At 41.3% G+C, this 20890-nt stretch overlaps 1 protein-coding gene across 2 annotated transcripts in view; it reads right to left on the bottom strand.

Annotated features, from left to right (window-relative positions):
* The window catches only part of ARHGAP24 (Rho GTPase activating protein 24), a 208951-nt gene extending 188607 nt beyond the window's left edge, over positions 1-20344 (bottom strand). Inside the window, exon 1 of one of the 2 annotated variants that reach the window (XM_062623418.1) lies at positions 20205-20344. The gene's annotated coding sequence lies outside the window, so the exon portion shown is untranslated. The remainder of the gene's footprint in view (positions 1-20204) is intronic. The other variant, XM_062623419.1, reaches the window with a different exon arrangement.
* Between the last annotated feature and the right edge of the window lie 546 nt (positions 20345-20890).

The following is a 20890-nucleotide window of genomic DNA, read 5'->3' as shown; positions in this document are numbered from 1 at the left end:
TTATCCAGCTCAGTCACACAGCTTTTCCTGCACAAACACCCATATAGGTGATCCAAGCATAAAACTGACACAGCTGTGCAGCTGCGTTGAGCCTATAACAGCTCTACATCTGGTTCAACAGTTGAGAAATAAAAGCAAGGTAAGGCAAAAGCAGTTACGACAAACTCCATTTGCCTCTTTCAAACAGCTGTGGAGAATCTAAAACCAGGCTCCACCTACTGTCCCTCCCCTTCCTAGAGACCTGTACACCATAAAGAAGAGGGTAAGGAAATGCTTCTGACCATATGAATTGGTTCATTTTTGTCAAGAAGGGTAATGAGCTATGAATGCATGGGTTTGGTAACTAAAAGATCTGTCTGCTGTACCAAAAGGGCATTTTGATTTGCTGGTCCTGTAACAATACTGACAATCTCAACCACTGCCATGGGTGAAAATGGTGCAGAGGTGCATATCAGAGTATTTTATGATGTAATTTTCACTGAAAAGCAATGCACAGAAGGAGAGATCACATGAAGCAGTACAGCCATAACCTCTCCATTTTACTTGGTTTTGCAACCCCAAAACATTTGCCAACTATTTTGTAGACAGAGTCCAAAAAAAGACATTCAAGAGAAGCATCTAACTCTCTCAGTGACATTTGCTTCAGACCGCTAATTCTGCAAGATACAATCAACCAGAGTATGAGGACACAAAAGGAAATGGAAATCACAACCTGACTACAACCTTTTCAATCGCAAAGCAATCACAAAGTGATGATGAGATCATCTCCAATGAAAACTATTTGTTTCAGGGGGACAAATTAAACTAGTGACCAACATATCACTGACACTATATATCCAAAGTTTACAGCTATTGTGCCACCACACAGAAACTATAAGAGAGAATTCAAAGTTTGATGAAAACATCACAGCCAGCTGTTTGCATCTAGAAAATAATGAAATCCTTGTAAGAAAAAAATGACAGAGTTGTCAGATGGCAGCCCTTTCACACTATTAGAGGCAAGATTTATAAAGAATTTTAAATGAACAGCAATATAAACAAAGAAGTAGACATTTATCATGGTGATAGCTTTAAGTTAATAACTGGTAATAAATCTCTGTATGTGATTTACTGCCAAATCCATGTACAAGCACAAGTATGCACAACAACTCCTAGGAAGATGAATAGCATAATTTTAAGATTAAAAGTGCAATTATGTCCACATTCCTACCATACAGTACTGAACCTTAGATTTCACATTCTCAAGAACCCCTCATCTTTCTAAATATTTACTCATCTGAAACTTGAATCCAAGTCCTACTTTTCATCATTTCAGAAACATCCCAGTATCTTAAAAGTCAACACATGGTATATTATTTGTTAAATTAGACACCAGTTCACAAAATGTTCTCAAAATCAAGCAATGCAGCATTTGAGTTGAAAAAAAATAATGCAAGTGATAAGCTCCCATTAATGGTTACAATTATTTGAATGAGTGTAAGTTGCTGGCCAGCTTTCTTCAATGAAATTACAGTGTGGCAAAAGTCCGGGAAATAGGAATCCAACAGTATGAAAAGGTGAAACACACATAATGTAACATTAGCTCTTCTATGGAGACAAAACATGAGTTCAATTCAGAGCAGATGCTGAGGAGAACCTGATCACATCCCTGTGTCACACTTGACATGGAGGACTAAACCACAGTTTATACTTTGAATTACTCAATTGTGAAGAACACAAAGTGGAAGAAAAAGAAGAAAACTGACATGCCATCACCACAGTTGACAGACACATCTGGATATTATGAAAGCAAAATATTTTAAACAGGACTTCCAGTTCTCTTGCACAAGCATACATTAGATGTGCTAAGCATGTGGGAAGCTGCACGGCACATGATGAATGAAAAAAATCAAAATCAGTTTTAAGAGGAACAGATTTCAATACAGTCTTCCAGAACAAAGCTGCCATACTATCTTTATGATGGTTCACTGGGGAAATTGAAGGAAGGGAAGGGAAGGAAAGGGAAAGGGAAAGGGAAAGGACATAAGCAGCTCTGGCAGCAGTCTGACATTTCCTGAGAGTCTGCTGAGCAATATGACCCAAAAGATTTCTCACATCTGGGACTTGGGGAGCATCCTGGCATAACTCACCTCATGGTCCAGAACTTTTTTAAGAATCTACCATTCAAGCAGCCCTGCAACAAACCTTTTCCCAAGGAGATATTTAAAGTGTGGATCTGCAAAGCAAAACCTTAGCAAGCTGTCCTAGCATCCCTGGCAAAGAAAACCAAAAAAGGTTTCAATAGTGGTAATTTGGAAGCAATGGAACACTTTACAAATTTGGCACAATTTACAAAACTCAGACTTTGTCAAAGCTATTCTGGCTTTTTTCTTCATATCTTAAGGCAGTAAAGTTGTTGATCTTGGATAGAAACCTGCTTTTAAGATTTGTAAGAATGATTTGATTCCTCATGAGAACTGCAAGAATTGCATTTGATGGACTAAGAACAGAGGAAAGACTGCAACTCTGGCCTACTTCTTGCAAGATTAACGTTTGAAAAATACGATTTGCCTTCTCTGACAAAAACAGCCTGAAAGGAACACAGTAAACATAGATGTCTTTCTTCATTACAGTTCCTTAACAGTGGTAATATATAACAAATTAGCTGCAAACTTGCTGTCCAATTCAATATTGAAAATAATACATCATATCAATGTACCATCAGTTTGTTTACCGAGTTTGATTTTTCTCCACTGGAAACAACAAAAACAACTTGGAAGACATTCAGGGCAGAGGAATGAAGATGAGCATTTTGTTGGACTGACACCATGACAGCCACAGAAAGAACACAAAACATTCCACAAATATTTGAAGGGTGCAAACACTAAGGAGAAAAACAACATACAGGGGAAGATGACAAACATACGGCAAGAAAATATGTGGCTTGGGAAGTACATCAGCAATATCCACTAGCAGCAATATAAATCATCAAAGTTACCACTGCATGCTTAAGTGAGTAAACAGTCTCTTGCTTAGACAACAAGAACAAGCACCACCTTTCCACTGCCCAGCAAAAGCCCTCAGGTGTTCGGTGAGGTGTTCCTTCAGCTGTTCAGACATGCAGGTACACCATTTGGTGTGAGTTCATTTTTTCCACACACAACACCTTCATCCAAATTTGTACTAGAAAAAAAAAAAAGATGGTCTGAATAGTTTTCAAACATCTCTATCATCCTGATGACTACCATTCCATAAACACAAACCTGTTCATGAGGGCCCTATACATAAACAGAAAATGTATATTCCTGAAGACATGTATTTTACAGTTTAGCCAAAAGATTTCTCTGTATGACTACTGCCAGTTGCTTCAGATTTCCCACGTTTTGAGCTTTGCATGATTTCACATCAAGCTCAAAATGTTAAGTGTGGTTCTGAATTTATGAAAATACAGCAGTTCAGGAAAACGCACCTTAGTATCCCTCACTGCTAATGTCCTCCGTATGTGAAGAAATCATCCCATTGTTACAACATTTTTGACTAAGACAGCATCTAACTTGTGCAGGTCAAAACCAAGGATTTAAGCATACAAACAAACCTGCGAATGCATGCTGGACAAATCAGCAGGAATGCCATGAACTATACAACGTTCTTTGCAGGAAGTTTTCCTCTTTCGAACAGCAGATTGACACAAACAACTGGAATAACCATAAAATGATGTTCCACATATTTCAACTTACTACTGGCTTTCTACTACATTTATCTGACTCCTGGTTTATGGGTATGTGCTGTATTTTTCTCAGCAATACTTTCTCTGACCTTTTTATTTGGTTTCAGGAGATACTGAACATGATATAAATGGAAGCTTTTGTTTGAGGAAAAATTACATCAGCTATCAAAAGCCCACAGCAGATGTATCTTGAGGTCATGAACCCAATCTCTCATGCAATCAGAATGCCAAGACACTGTCAGCAGCACTTAGGATAACAACAGTACTAAGTCCAATAGTAATAGCTTTTTTTGAAAGAAAGGTGTGTCAAACTATTGGTAAAACAGTAGGAATTGTGGACCTGCTGACACTAACCTCTACAGCAGGTCAACACACTAAACAACAGTTAAGTCCAAAAACCACTGAAGGCACCTGTCCATACTTAACTGTTCCCAGTTTTCTGCACAGCAGCTGCTGCGTTTTCTAAGCATTCTGGCAATTTTTAAGAACCTGTCTGAAAACAAACATGGCAAACTGCTAAACATGCTGCAGGGTAGAGATGATAAAAGATGCTCAGTGGAAATGACCCACCATTTCACCACGCGTGAGGAACGTGTTCACCCTAAACTTGTCCATGAAATTCTCAGAGCCCCCTCCTGTGTTAAACATGTACCACGTACACTACCTGACCAAATGCACACAGTAATGAAGTATTATTCTTTCTGGTCCATTGTACACAGAGGCTCCAATTACAACTAGCTCTCAGGTATGTTACAAACACAAGACACTTTGAAGCTTGTCTTCTGCTGTTTCAGAGGACTTTGTTTTTATTTGCCAGCCCTGCACACCCACATAGGGCCAGTAAAAATTTGGCTGTCAATAAGAATGATAAAATTTTGCTGTTATTATAGCATATATGTATTCAGCCATCTAAAAACCTTACGAGAGCTCAGTGTACTTTGGTAACAACTAAAAACTTTTCTGATTAACAGATTCTCACTTTAGCTGCAAATCCTTCAGCAAAATTAGCATAACTACGCAAAAACCTGTAAGTTATCCTGAAGACCTTACTCAATTTAACTTTTTTCCCCCACCCCAAATGCTCAAATTAATGCAGCATTTTTTTAAAACACCACCTTGATCTATTCAGTGTTTTCCCAAATTCTACAGCAAGGCAAAAATCAGTATTTTACTTGGCTGTGCTTGATGTTTGTGACCTATAACACAATATGTTTTCCTGACTGATGGAGAGAATTTTGCTTACAAGAAAACAACTTGCAAACTGTTCACATTTAACATTTCCTTTTCACAAATGCCATAGGAAGTTTAACAGCTGTTTAGAAGTGCACATTCACGTTACCAAATCACATAAAGCATGACTATTAACAAGCAGCAAATACACTGAACTGCCACCTTGGGTAAAGGGAAGCACTGCAAAAGCTGGGAGAGGCATGGCAATTATTGATTTTCTACCACAGAGATTTTTTTCCCCAGCTCTGCAAAAGGCCTCATTTCATTTAAATTTCTTACCAGTATGGACAACAAGAATAACAATGTTTAAAACAATCCAACATTTCAAGGGTGCAGGCTGAAGTGTCATATTTTTTCTGTTCTCCTGGTTTCAGCTGGGATAGAATTATTTTTCTTTGTAATAGTCGGTGCAGTGCTGTTTTAGCTTTAGTCTGAGAAAAATGCCGATAACACACCGATGTTTTAGTTGTTGCTCAGTAGCGCTTACCCTGGTCAAGGACTTTTCAGTCTCTCATGCTCTGCCAGTGAGGAGAGGCACAAGATGCTGGGAGGGAGCAGAAACAGGACATATGACCCAAACTAGCCAAAAGGGTATTTCACACCACGGAACATCATGTTCAGTACAGAAACTGCAGGGAGCTGACCATGAGGGGCCGACCACTGCTCAGGGACAGGTTGCGTATCAGTCAGCAGGTGGCGAGCAGTTGTGTTGTGCAAGAATCAATCACATACATTTGAAGTTCATCTTTTAGCTGTTAAATGTTACCATGTCAAACAAAAAAAAAACAGTTATAATTCACTCACAATGCCAAATTTGAGCCCAGATGCTACTAGCACTAGCTAGCAGCAACAGATCTGTTCTTTCAGAGTCTCTAAGAAAAGCAGCTCTGATATATCTATAAAGTAAAAACACATGCAAGAAAAATACTGCTTCCTTGTTCATGAATTCCTTGTCTGAACACCAGCTTACCAATTCAATCCTGTCTTAAGCGTACAAGTGTTAAGACCAAGGCTTTCTTCCCCATTTCCCAACTCCAGAGGCTTTAATATTATTCTTCCATCACTAAAACACCTACCATGAAAATTTTTTTCAATCTCTGCATCTTCCTTGACTTTTTTACAAATTTCATGACCAGAACAATCAGCCATTCTAATGTCACAATGGAGCACCAAGGCCTTGATGAGATGCTACTTAATAGTAGTGTATTATTTGTTTTTCATTTAAAACACAATTTAAACCAACAGACTGACAATTTTATTATACTATATGACATAGCACATATATATGAAACAAGCTCAGTAAACATCCCATTACATAAAATAAACTCAAACAAACCCAAAACCAAACAAAACCACATCACCCCAACCAAACAGTAATTATACTGTGTACTCTTTTGTCCCAGGATGGCAAATGAGTATCCTCCGTCTCACCATCATCATCTTGGAACTCAGTGACCTTTTCATGTCAGCTTGGTGAAAACTAATGTATTTTCGCATAGGCTTTCAGCTAAAACACCCAGTCTTCCTGCAGAGTTGTTTCAGCACCACCACCACCACCAAAAATACAACAAGTTGCAGCTTAAAAAGCTCTGTAAAATTTTTAAAGGCCACTTAACGGGGGAGAAATTACAGGATCATGTCATGATTTTCACACTACTTTACTTCTTCCTACCTTATTAGCCTCAAATATTCTGCAAATGAGGCAAAACACACAGTTTCTTTTTGTTTCACTTCCAGTGAGTCTCAGAACAAACTATTTGCTCATATCAGTTTCCAAGCAATCTGTCTAGGCATCCAAGTTTACAAAGTAGAAATACCATTCAAGCCTCCTTGTTTTTAAACGTACACAAATCAAGAAGCTTGTTTAATAGACCTTGCCTCTATGATTATTTCTTGATGTTCTTGACACGGAGCATCCCCACAGAAATTGTGGATGCCCCCTCCCTGGAAGTGTTTAAGGCCAGGTTGGAGGGGGCTTTGCGCAACTGATCTAGTGGAAGGCATCCTTGCCCATGGCAGGGGGTTGGAACTGGATGATCCTTAAGGTCCCTTCCAAACCAAACCATTGTGTCATTCTATGTTTTCCAGTAGATCATCTTTTTGTTTTTACAATAAGACTTCAACCCTTTCCTTGCTAATTGTCTGCAGCAGATGCTAAAAAGCTGAGCTTCTGCATGCTTCTGAACACATACACACATACACAAGTCTACTTTTTCCATACCTCCAGCAACACACACAGCTTGTTTCTGAGCTCAGATTTTCATCCTATTTTTCAAGCACAGACATTAACTTCACACAAAATTTAAGGAGTACCTTGCTACCACCAGCTCCACACTTTGTATTTTCCAAGTTAGCATCCATAGCTGTGCATGTATTCTTTCAGCTGTACTGTCATCACAGCCAATATTCACCACACATGAGCTGCAACTTCCAGTAATCTCCCAGTGCAGAGTGATTTTAGACATACTTGCTATTTGGTTTCCATGCTTTAGGCATTTCCCTAATGCTTTTGATTATTCTCCAGGGCAACATTACCTCTTTAGTGCTTGAAATCATAAAAGGGTGGATTCATTTCATGAAAGGGGAAAGATTTATTCAAAGACAAGAATAAATCTTGTCTAGGGATATAAAACCTATTCTATCTCTCTTACTTATTTTCAAAAGCAATGGGACAGGTAAATGCAAATGCCTGCAGCTGTAGGCACTGCAAGTTACAATTTCTAAAGAGCAGAAATTCTGCATAGGTATTAAAGATGGTCAGAAGAGCAGTTCTTTCTGGAAATCCTGAACTACCTTAGCTGCTGATATTACCAAATATTCCTTCAGCAGAATATTTGGCTAATGGTCCAGCTTTTCTTTTATGTACGCATGCCATAACTGTAAAAACGGAAAGGCAGGGACTCTTTCTCAATTAAAATATGCTTGTTTTTTATCTGTCTTTCCATCCCCAACATAATATGTTAGAGAACTGAAAATGGAAAACAAACACTATTTTTCAGTATATAAATATGTAAAGAAGGTGTGCACCACACATATTAAAGAACAAGACTTGATAAAGTGCAGTAACATGCAAAGAGAAATCTTCCATGAGAAAGATGTAGATTTAACAGGAAGTATCATGGTATTTTTTTCAGTACTTCAAGACTACACTGAATATGATGCGTCAACCAGACCTCACATGGACCTCTGATCCCCAGACAGGAATGAAAGGAGCATGAGGCTACAAATAAGTAAAGTACATGACACTGTATTGACATTAGAGCTCTCTATTTAAGGTACATGACAGAAAAAATTGAACAGCTTACTGATCTGTCACACATACAGCAGCACCTCCAAGATCCAGAAGAAAATGCTAAACATCTTCTCCAAGAAGAAAGTACAAAAAGAAGAGGAATGCTCCTGCAGCTCAAAAAATCAAACCACTGAGTGAAAAAATGTTACCACAGCTGCCATACTCGTTCTCAAGAGCCACGTTGTATGGAGATCTGTCAGATATTTCAGGTCATTAGAAAATAAGTACAACCTACCTAAGGTATCTGCACATCTGAGTGGTATCACAGGCCCCAGACATTCAATTTTGGTTTAAATTACCCAGACGATCCCACCAGCCTAAGACACTGCAGGCAATTATTTCCAAGGGGGAGCTAAATGGCAGGTGAAAGCTTTTTATGAAATCCACGGGAAAAGAAAAAAGCAAACAATTTCTCACTGGTCATTTGGGAAATAATTAGCTCCTCGTGGCACATTTCCACGTCTATCAATACATCCCAGTCACTCTGTCTACAATTTAGCTATCAGGCAATCACTCTGCAAGTGAAATTAGATCTATCCCGGTCGTAACTACCTGTCCACAGCAACACCTCAGTGATAACTGCCTGTTTTTCATATCCTCAGAGGGGAAACTGAAATACTGCAAAGGCATGTCCCTCTGAAATCTCTCAGTAGCACTGTTTGTATCCCATTATTCCAGTTTTTGCTCTGCCACTGTAGTAGCGTGACCTTTTCTTTATTGTTTTATTGACCTGGATTCATTCAGCACTTAGTATAATGGTACAGACTGGAAATTATTTCCTTCCCTGGGTATTTTCATCAGGTATTGTACAGTAATTTATCATTACTTATTGGGCACCTAAGTAAGGTGCAAAATACTTACTGCATAGTCCTACATAGACTAATAATAACTAATATGTCCTTTTGGCTAAAGTACCATTTCCCAGTAGTCCCAATGAAAGTAAGAAATGGTAAAACTCACGTTTCATAGCCTTTCTGTTTATGCTGGGAGATGCAGATCTCTGAAGCAGTGTCCCAGGAGTGACACCACCAAATAACATGCCAACATCTGAAGGGAGTCTCAGCATTTAGGATTTTATTTCTAATGCTAGCAGAGGAACACCCCGATGCTGAACTCCTGTACTTTTCCAGTTGCCAAGGAAAGGTACCAGGAGCTGCGCGAGCCTGCATTGTACAGCAGTGCTGCACAATGGCTTAATCTCGTTACGTGATAAATAGTCTTGACACTGAATGTGCCATGTGGTACACACTCAACCGGCTGCTTTAGCCCTTTCCTGGCGTCAGCCAAGAGCACTGCAAGCTGTGTGAGCTCAAGCTGACAGCAGAAGTGCAAGAGGTACAGTTCACCACATATTAAACAGGAGAGGACACAACAGTCAACTCCAAGATACTTGAATGCTGCGCATTAAAAAACACACCAAGCTCCCCAATTTACAGTCATTATCACAGCTGCCCCCTGCTCCTTTCCAGAAGCTTCCCTCTTCCCTTACGCCTGGCAGAAGACAGCATGTGAAGGGAGTTATGTGGCTACTCCCATACAAAGACCCACAGACCACTGCAAAGGCAGAGACAACAATTATTTCTAAATGTGGTAAAGCCTACCAGTAACAGCTGACCAAACCAGGAGTCAAATCATCATGGCAAGTGACCAGAACTGTTTGCAACACTTGCGCTGAAACCTTGTAAATTCTTCAAAATCAGTCAAGCTACCAGAAATGAATTAACAGCTGGCTCATGCAGAACAGAATCATCACAGTGAAAATGATAAGGGTCCGGCTGTGATGCAAGCATGTTGATTTGCTATCAATTATATTTGTGCCTTGGCACATCTCATCATACATGTAAAATATTCCTATGGTTAGGGACAAGACTATTCTTTTACAACTGTCCACACATGATAAACAGGCAGGACAGTAAAGGACCACCAGAATCATTAAGCCCAGCTTCTGAAGGCCCATGGGAGCCAGCAACACAGTTACTTCCAGACAGTGAAAAAGCACCATCAAACCAACTAATTTAATATCCCCCCCTCAGTCCCAACCCAGCAGTCCCAGGAACTCCCTACTCTGTTAGAATTTTTTTTTCATCCCAGTGTACTCGTGGACAGTCTACATCAATCTACCCCGTCATCATCACCCAAAATAGTTCTGCCCCCTCCCTGATGTTTATCCACCTGATGTATTTATGTCCTGAGGTTAAGGCTGCTCTCTCATTCTCACTACAATGCACAAAGCCAGGTCTGATTTTCTCTTAAGAGTACTGAAGCATGGTGGGTTACGTTTAGGCAGCAGACATCACACACATACCAGGTTACATGGAAAACTAAACAACCCAAAAGCTGATCAGATCTTTTGCTTACATATTGTTTTTCTTAAGTTTTTCTTAAGTTTTCATTACTCAAAAAACACTACTTACAATGTGCCTTCTTACAGGTTCTTGCTGCTTACTTAGTAGCATCCCTGGAGAGAAAAACCCAACCTAAGAAAGCCTGCTGGCATCAAGACAGAGTCTATACAAATGTATGTTTTTCTAACTATCATTTATTATATGTTTCTGGATGATGAAGTTAACCGACTCCCATTTGAGCCCTGCACTCTCCTAGGAACAGAAGGGGTTTCAGCATCATGCATTAGATGTTAATAATGTTTGACATTCAAATTAATTTATTGACTTTTGAAGAATTTTTACTTAAATTGTATTTAAAATGGCACCTTTAAGACTTCCCACTTCCTTGCTATGGAATTGTACTTTCACTTTTAAAACAGCAAATAAACGCATCTCACAGCAGATGCTGAATGACATTTTGCAATACGTATGAACAAAATTAATCCCCAATCTACAAACCAGCTATTGACTGGGGGGGGGGGAAGGCTTGCTGCGATGCTTTCATTTGTAAACTTCATTTTTAGCCACACTGCAGAACTCTTGTCAGAACAAGCTTTTTGACTGGGACTTTTCCTGCCCACTTCTAAACTCTGCACATTTTACACTGAAGTTACTGAGATCAAATCAATTTGGGTTCCAGCAGTGCTATTAAGATCCTCGAATGACTACAGTCAGATTATGACTTTCAGAGCCCATTTGCAGAACTCACATTTTTAGGACACCTCCATTTAGCAATACTGAATACAGAGCCTAGGCAGGCTTTGTACTTGTAAACATGAAGTAAGACTTCACAGTCCTTTTTAAACTGTGAATCTACTATCTCCATCACTGTCTCCAAACTAAAAGGCATTGCAAGTTTTTGGTTTCTCTAGGCAGGCCCTTTAATGTTTGTCTTTGTTGGATTACTTCTTCAGAGAAATTTACAAAAGAGAAGGAAAGAGAAACATCTGTAGGAACAGCTGCACAAATACTGCAACTGCCAGAGATAAGATTTCTTTCTAGCATCCAGGACTTCTTTTGTGTGTTGCAAGACCACTTAGTAGTGATAATCACAGTCACTATCCATGCATCTGACACACAATTTTGATCTCAATCAAGGATAAGAGGTAAAAGCTCAACACAAGCCCACTATAGAGAGACACAAACACACACAGAGACAACAACCAGAAAACCAAACCCTTGAAGGAAACATCTAGTGGCTCTGCCATAGTTACTTATTCAGCAAATAGGCTGCTTGCTCTGACTTCTTGTGGACAAGCAAAATACTATAGTAGGTAATTCATAATTACAAGCAGACATACAGCAGAGCTTCTTCCCTCATCATCTCACATGTAACAACATTGAGATCCCAAATTACTCATAACACTTTCCAAGACAAATTAACCTATGATATAATTAACTAAATAGTCCCAGAAGTCTGTCTTCATCTCCTAGATACATGTGTGCATTCATACACTTGTCTCTGAACTGCAGCAATCTGTTATGCCCTAAAAGGAAACATTGAGAATGAGTTCTAGCAGGGTTCAGGATAGGAAAACTGAAGTCCTAACAGAACTCAATCTGGCCAGGGACATTAAGGGCACCATGAAAAGCTTCTACAGGCACATCAGAGATAAAAGGAAGACAACGGAAAATGTGGGCCCCCTCCAGAAGGAAACGGGAGACCTGGTTACCCAGGACATGGAGACAGCTCAATGACTTTTTTTGCCTCACTGGCAAGAGCTCCAGCCACACTGCCCAAGTCACAGAAGGCAAAGGCAGGGACTGGGAGAACAAAGAACTGCCTGCTGTAGATGACCATGCTCAAGACCACCTAAGAAAACTGAAGGTGCACAAGTCAATGGGACCTGATGAAATATATCCACAGGTCCTGAGGGAACTGGTTGATGAAGTTGCCAGGCCATTTTCCATCATATTTGAGAAGCTGCGTCAGTCCAGTGAAGTTACTACCTCTGGAAAATGGGGGATATAATCCCCATTTTTAAAAAAGCTAGACCCAAGGAACTACAGGCCAGCCATTCTCACCTCCATGACTGGCAAGGCCATAGTGCAGATCCTCCTGGAAACTATGCTAAGGCACATGGACAGTAAGGAGGTGATTGGTGATAGCCAACATAGCTTCACTAAGGGCAAACCATGCCTGACAAATTTGGTGGCCTTCTGCAACAGGGCTACAGCATTGGTGGATAAGGGAAGAGCAACTGACGTAATCTACCTGGACCTCCGCAAGGCATTTGACACTGTCCAGCACAACATCCTTGTCTCTAAACTGAAGAATCACGGATTTAATGGACGGACCCTCAGTGGATCAGGAGGAGAAGGACTTAAGGGTGTTGGCTGACGAAACTTGACATGAGCCTGCAGTGTGCACTCACAGCGCAGAAACCAACTGTATGATGGGCTGCATGAAAAGGAGTGTGACCAGCAGGTTGAGGGAGGTGATTCCCCCTCTCTGCTCTGCTCTGCTGAGACCCCACCTGCAGTCCTGTGTGGAGCTCTGCAGCACCCAAAGCAGGACCTGAGGGAACAAGAACCACAAAGATGATTAGAGGCTGGAGAACATCTCCTATGAAGACAGGCCAAGAGTTGGGCTTGTTCAGCCTGCAGAAGAGAAGGCTCTGGGGAGACCTTAGAGCAGCCTTCCAGTACCTAAAGGGAGTAATACAAGAAATCGGGAGAGGGACTTTTTACAAGGACATGTAATGACAGAATCATAGAATTATAGAAAGGGTTGGAAAGGACCTTAAGATCACTGAGTTCCAACCCTCCTGTTCCACTCACACTAAACCATGTCACCCAAGGCTGTCCAACCCGGCCCTTAACACTGCCAGGGATGGAGCATTCACAACTTCCCTGGGCAACCCATTCCAGTGCCTCACCACCCTTACAGTAAAGAACTTCTTCCTTCTACCCAACCTAAACTTCCCCTGTTTAAGTTTTAACCTGTTACCCCTTGTCCTACCACTACAGTCCCTAATGAAGAGTCCTCCCTCAGCATCCCTATAGGCCCCCTTCAGATAAGGAGGAATGGCTTTTAGCTGGCAAAGGGTAGATTTAGATTGTATATTAGGAAAACAGTATTCCCTGTAAGGTTGGTGAGGCACTGGAACAAGTTGCCCAGAGAAGCTGTGGCTGCCCTGTTCCTGGAAGTGTTCAAGGCCAGGTTGGATGGGACTTTGAGAAACCTAGTCTAGTGGAAGATGTTCCTGCCCATGGCAGGGGATTGGAACTGGATGATCTTTAAGGTCCTTTCTAAACCAAACCATTCTATCATTGTATGATTTTATGCTTCATGCTATATATTGATAACTGCAATTCTTATTTCCCAGTCCAAGCCCAGGTAGGTTAATACGATTAATAGGCTAAAGGTCAATATGATTAGCACTCCACTACAGTAACAATCAAAGTAGCCAGTTCTAAATACACATAGCCATGGTGGGAACAAGATCTTGGAGCTATCATAGAACATGCAGTTCCTCAAGGTTTAGGGATTTACAGATTTTTTTTTTCTCAAAAAATACTGAAAGAATTAGCAACCATTCTGGGCATGGGGAACTGTAACCACATCCATCTCATCTACGGAGTAGGATGTGAAGAATAAGAAGCAAAGCTAATTGTCTGCATCCTCTGCATCACTTTTCTTTCTGAAGCAACTGAAGAGGGGCCTTTAGCATACTTTAAGTACCCTTGACTGTAGTGCTCTCCCATTTGCTAAACAGTCATTTATCACACTAGGATTGTCAGATCACAGTAGTACTTTAGCTACTTTTTCCACCCTTACATACCCGGCTTGACAGCCAGCACTGCAGAGAAAAACTCCTTGAGTAAGTTCCAACATGCTTCAGGGGTTCTTTTCCACTTGAATTCACATGATCCACTCTTGTGATGCATTTTCTAAATACTCATCCTGTAAGACTGTGCCCACACATCCCCACAGCACTACCTGGAAACATGGTTGTGAATTTTTAAAAAAATCAAATGCACAAAGATCCATCACAACTTGCTTTGCAACACCAGCTTTTATGCTTACATATGTCCACACACTTCCAACTGAAAAAGGCAAGCTTTCACACATTGCAATGGTCTGCTGTGGTCATTCAGCTCCTTTCCATCAAGCCACAAACACAGAGACAGATGTTTCCCCCTCCTACATAAGTAACATCAAAACACAAGAGGGTCAAAACTGAATAAATGGATGCCTACAAGGAGCCTAGCATCCCATCTCCAGCTGTGACTCAAGCAAACTCTCAGGGACAAGCAGAAAAACTAAGACAAGAACACAACAAGACTTTCATCCAGCTACCCCTTAAAACTGGGTTTTGCCTTAACTAACCACAGTATTTTCTGCAAGTACTTGTGCATCTTAATTACACCTTATGTACATCTTGTGCACAGTACTATCTCCTTCATTTGCTTTGAGCATGGCACCATCCCTCCTGGATACACCCTGGGTTTTCTCTATTGGAAGTAAGTGAAGAATTGGCCTCTGCTCACTCTTTCCCAACCACTCATTTATGCAGTTTTCTCAGTCACCTCATCTGGCTGACAAGTTCCTTCCTGCTTCACTGTTTCTTGGACAGAAGCTGTCCTGTGTCCTTGATCATTCTTGCTGCTCTTTTTAGAGGCCTTTCAAGCTTAAGCTGCAAACTCCTAGCACTTTTGGGAAGCAAGGGAGTCCCCTGGTCTCACTTCTGTCCTTCTCCATTATTTTTCTTCTCATAACGGAGGATGTGGTAGCCGGGAAAGTTACAGAGCGAGCTAGAAAGGGAGCTTATGGAAAATCCAGAAGACTGCTGCCGGAGCCAAGGTCAGGTCATTTGAGCAGGGATTAAGTGGAAGGCTATTTTCTCTACCTACTGAAGGAGCACTTTACCTCCTTGCAAAACAGAGAAGTACCTCAAAATATGGAAATAGCCAACATATTTTGGCCCAGACCACACAAACACAGGAAAAAGCATGTTTGTTTCACTCAGTTAGTGACATCTAGAGGGGTGGACACAGGCAAATTGCTGGAGTTTTGGATTTTACTTTTTATAACACTTCATGATTGTTCAATTTGGCAGGCCAAGAACACCAGTCCAGTTAAAATTTTAACTGCTTTAAAAGTAAAGGCGGATGTGGGAAAAGGACGACAGGAATACACCAGTTACTTCTTGGGAGTAACAGACATGAAAAAAATCTTTGCTAAAGAGCTATTAATCATAATTGCTATTACACAGAATTGCACAGAACTAAATATAGGAAAACTAAAGGTATGCCATGACAATAAACTATATAAACATTGTCAAAGGGTTCTACATGTTGCTCAAGTTTGTCTCATTGAGCCAGAGCATAAAAGCCCCTCCAAACTAATCAGTACAACAATAAACAACAGAAGTTTGACAAAGTTAAAAGCACTGAGCTCATGTGCTCTCTCCTTCAAAGGCCTCTGGCACGGCAGAGCATGACATTTTCATTAGCAAAGCCCAATGGAACAAGAGCTGAGCCAGGCAGACAAAATTAGTTCAGTTAACAGATAAGTCAAAAACCATGACTGTAAACAAAAAGCAGGATCACACTGCAGGTGGTTTCTAGTCTCAGGGGAACTATCTTGTTTTGCAATTTAGCTAATGACATGGAAGAAAAAAGGTAAGAAAAGAAAAAAGATAATGACTGAAAAACAGTGCATGTGACAAGTACCAAGGAAGTCGTTAATTACAAAGAGGAAAGGCGACTGACATACAGCCATCTGTGTTCTTGCTCACCAGAAGTTGTGAAGATCTGACAGTACCTGAGAACATCCTCCTGAAGGAAAACTCAAGGTCCCTGTTCAACACAACAGCCCCATCTCTAGCATCATCACAAGACTATTTAACAAGGGAAAAATAAAATATACAGATCATTATTGTGTCTCTGGATTTCACAGGACTGACCCCTAAGTATTACTTTCTAGTGCTAGTATCCAAACATCTAGAAGCATTTTGTAAAACTGGAAACCATTTTTAAAAGGCTGAAATAATTAAAGAACTGGAGAGCATAATGAAGGGACTCTGTTTTCTGCTTTTGCAAAGCGAAGGTAGAGAATAATATAGTAACTCTAAAGGAAGCAAAAATTTGGATAAAGAAGGCTACTAAAAGAGCTAGTAAAAGCCAGAGTTAACAAAGGTGGTAGGTAAAGACAGTCAAATAAAACAAATTTGTAAAGCATATAATTTAAGACTGATGATAATTACTCATGTGATACACTGCAGAGCATTAAGAGCCTATCAAGTGACTTTCTGTTAGCGAAACAGGATATTTTTCAAAAAATAAATGATCTAGCTTATAATGGCAGCTAATCAAGGACCCTTATGGCTCATTTGGGGTGTATAACCAATTCAACATGAAATAAATTCACAGCTTCACTCCAGTCCTTACCATCCACACTTTGATCACTGGAATGTAACTGGCAAAATGGTGAAGAGTGAGTCAGGAAATGTACAGGAAGCTGAAGAATAGGAAGATGTTTCTCAGCATGCAGCCCCTCACACCAAGATCATCCACCTACAGACTGGCTGCCACAGCTGGATTGTGGGTGTACCTGTTGAAAGCAAAGACCACAGAACCATGAGGCTTGGGAGGCATCAACTCCCAACTGCTGGCTGTCCTATTGAGCTTTGGAAACCACAGGGACCAAAGCAAGCTGCTTCCTAATGCCGTCCAGCTACTTCTGGGAGCTCACACACAATGTCATAGAAGGGTTGGGGTTTGAAGGAACCTTAAAGATCATCTAGTTCCAATCCCTCTGCACAGGCAGGGACACCTTCCACTAGACCAGGTTGCTCAAGGCCAAGTTGAACGGGGCTTTGAGCATTTCCAGGAATGGGGCAGAGTCCTGGCAAGGTAGCCTCTCCTGCCTCCCATAGCAGTCCTGCCACCGAAGCCTGTATGTCCTCCTCGCTGCTACAAGGCTGGGATTTCAGCTCTGCATATGAAATCTTTATCTGCCTCAACACAGGACTTGGGGATGTCTGCTATGCTGCTGAAGCTGAAGTACAGCCCCATCTTTGAGACGTCTGGTATTTTCATACCCTTTTGAGTGCTATGTAGCTGAGCCAACTTTCTCCCTCAAAAAAGGGCAACTTTATCAAGCTTTTCTAAATAAATGCAGGCAACAACTATAAAAAACAATTCTGTTACATACTTGCTTCTTAGCACAGTAACAGAAACTAACATAGACCAAATCTTATTACTAGGACTTTTTGCAGTCCTACATGTAGGAAGAGAATCTAAGCTGGAAATTTGGCTTCTACTGTCATTTTAATTTTCTATCCTCCCAAGACTGGTAGTAGAGTAACAAGTTTCATAAAAAGCTGTGTACTTCCTTATCAACCAACACTATTGGCAACTCGGCTTTCTGCAATGTTGATGATTCCAGGTAAGATAAATCGCAGACAGTAAATGAAGAAAACCTGTACCAAATATTCTCTTTCAGCATTTTGCTTGGTTTAGAATGCCAAGAGAAGACAACCCTTTCTTTTCCTTCCTGGCTAAAAGCTAACATATAGTTCACTCACTCACAAGACAGTTTACAATGCTAAAACCCTCCCAATCTGACAAAGTGTTGCACTCTGTTCCAGGAGGTTATTTAAAAAAGAAAAAATCATGTCAAGCATTCCCTCTGCCCAATATAGATAAAGCCAGTAAGTAACAGCTCCAGGAATAAAGCATACTTCCAGAGGCCTTCAGGTCACAATAAATACCAAATAGCCTACAGGAAAGACAGCTAAAGGTAATAGGATCCAAATCACTTCAAACTGCCCATCTTGAATTTCAACTCTTTCCTTAATTTTTTTCTTTCACATGGTGTGTTGAAAAAAAATCAGATATTGAGTGAAGCAGCAAGAGAGGAAAAGGTCCTGAGAGATGTGCTATAGCTGCAAATGGAGCTCGCAGGGTCTTTCTATTCTAGTTACTTCTGCAGACATGGCCTTATCAAGAGTTCAAACTATTACTTTCTTAATTTCTAGCTTTCTGAACTCCATCTTCAGAAAACTGAACCTAGCTACAGGACCACTGATAAAAGCGAACTTCATGCACTGACCTTCCAACACAGGAGAGGCACATCTTAAAGGAATAACCCACAGCCTCCCTCTCACATAAGTCTTGCCTTCCACACAATCATGTTGTTAGCTGAATTTTCTACACAGCTTTACATTTTTTACTTACTGTGAGGCTTTTTGTTGTTGTTGTTGAGGAAAGAAGGGGGGGGGGGAGAGCAACACAATATGTTCCAAACTAAATCTATCTAATTTCATTAAAGAATGAGAGTCAAGTAAAGAACAAGAGAAGAAAAAAGCAGGTGAGAGACAGGACACCAACCAAAGAAGAGGCAGATTTTATACACCACAAAGAAACATGAGTTCTAAGCACATTTATTTTTAACACAAGTCATCAGTATAATATACTAGAAGATACCTTTTGCAATAACAAATCCTGCCACAACGTGACAATTTCACACCACTGGAAACAAGCACTTGACACTCAATCCTTCTTTCTCTCTACCTCTGCTTGTAACTCTGCATGCCTTCTGTGAGTACAGGATGCAATTTATATGATTTTTAGTTAGGACAAGACACATTGCCCCTTGTATTGATAAATCCTGCTCCCTTAATTCTTATCCCATGGGGAATCCTTTCCCCCTGAACATACAGGAGTTATTGTCATCTTCTAGGTACAGAACTACTCTGCAAAAGAAAACTCAACTGCATCTTAATACCTGCTGATCCAATACGATCCAACCTGCCGATCTTCCCAGCAACCGTGCTACTTAACACAGACAATTCACATTATTAGACAAATCCAGTGTTACAAAGTCACTGTGCTACACAGGGCATTAATCTGGGTTTTTATTTCTACCTACACAGAAGAGTACCCATCTAAAAAAAAAAAAAAAAAAAAAACCAAAAAAAAACCACAACTCACTGCTGTTTATCTGCAGTCATGTGTTGTAAAATGTTTGTAACATGATCAAACATAAATCATTTACTACTCTCCAATTTGCTGAAAGAAGAAAACCCCAAAACTGACAATATACATTCAGGTTACAGCTAAGAAAGATAAATATTCCATACAAGCCCAAAAGAGAAGACTCCCTTGTCTTAACAAGAAAGCCACTCAATAGCTTTAGACACACACTTCAGATTCCCTAACTCTTCTGTGATTACAATCAAAGCCTTATGGCAAGTCTGTCCCAGTGAGGACTGATCTCCACAAGCCTGATGCAGATACTTGAGGGAGATTTTAAGACAGCCATCACAAAACCAAAGATTTAACATGGAGATCGCAGAAAGCACAAAAAGGCTTTTACTTATATTGAAGCCAACAAGTAGTCAGATGACACATACTCTGCTTGTACCCCTGACACCAACAAAGAGAAATCCTGTTATGAAGTATGTAACACTGTTAAGGAGTAACAGCACACACCACCACTTAAAGATGCCTACACACCCACATGCCCGGCAGACAAGAACAAACGTTAACACGCACAGACAGCTGCTGCCTCTGCTTCCTGGTCTGCAGCAGTTATTTGTCCTGCAATGACCACGGGACAACCCGCATCGATGCTACCTACCGTGCGTTCAGCTGCCCTGTCGACCCAGTCCAGCGAGAGCTCCGAAACTGCCCCGGGGCAGGACTCCTACAGTCCACAAGCAGGCTCAATCTCCTCGCCCATAAATGCGGTGGCTCCCCCAGACAAACTCGGAACCGCTGACAGCTTGTTTCAGCCTGACTGCACTCACAAGTTTCTCCTCCTTCCCTTCCCCTCCGCGGGCTGCCAGCGCCACGCCGGAGCTCCGCGCTCCCAGCGCCCTCCCTCCAGAAAGCCCCGGCGCCACACGGCTCGCAGCCCAAGAAGTTGAGAAGAGTGTCCCCGTCCGCATGGATGTGTAAATACACACGGTGCGAGGAGCTGGAGCGGCCTCCCAGGGCCGGCCCTCAGCCGCAGCCCCGGTTTCGGGTTTCACTGGCAGCCGGCTGCACTGCTGGTGCGCCGCGGAGGAACCAGACTCCGCTACAGCTCAGCTCCTCGCAGCTTGCGATCCCGCGGGTCGCTGTCCCGCGGTGGGCGTTTCGGAGAGCCGCACGCCCTAGCGGGTACGGCACGGCCGGTGGAACGCGCGGGGATTCCCCACCTTCAACTAGATCAGGCTGGCCAGACCCACATCCAACCCGGCTTTGGCTGTCTCCAGGGATGGCGCATCTGTCACCTCTCTGGGCATCTCCGCCACTGTTGTACCACCCTCACGGTAAAACGTT

The sequence above is a fragment of the Pezoporus occidentalis genome, unplaced genomic scaffold (assembly GCF_034315485.1).
Source record: "Pezoporus occidentalis ecotype Australia unplaced genomic scaffold, CSIRO_AGI_Poc_V1 ctg252, whole genome shotgun sequence".
Taxonomy (NCBI): Eukaryota; Metazoa; Chordata; class Aves; order Psittaciformes; family Psittacidae; genus Pezoporus; species Pezoporus occidentalis.
The sequence above is the reverse complement of the archived record's forward strand: the minus strand, read 5'-3'. Positions and strand labels throughout refer to the sequence as shown.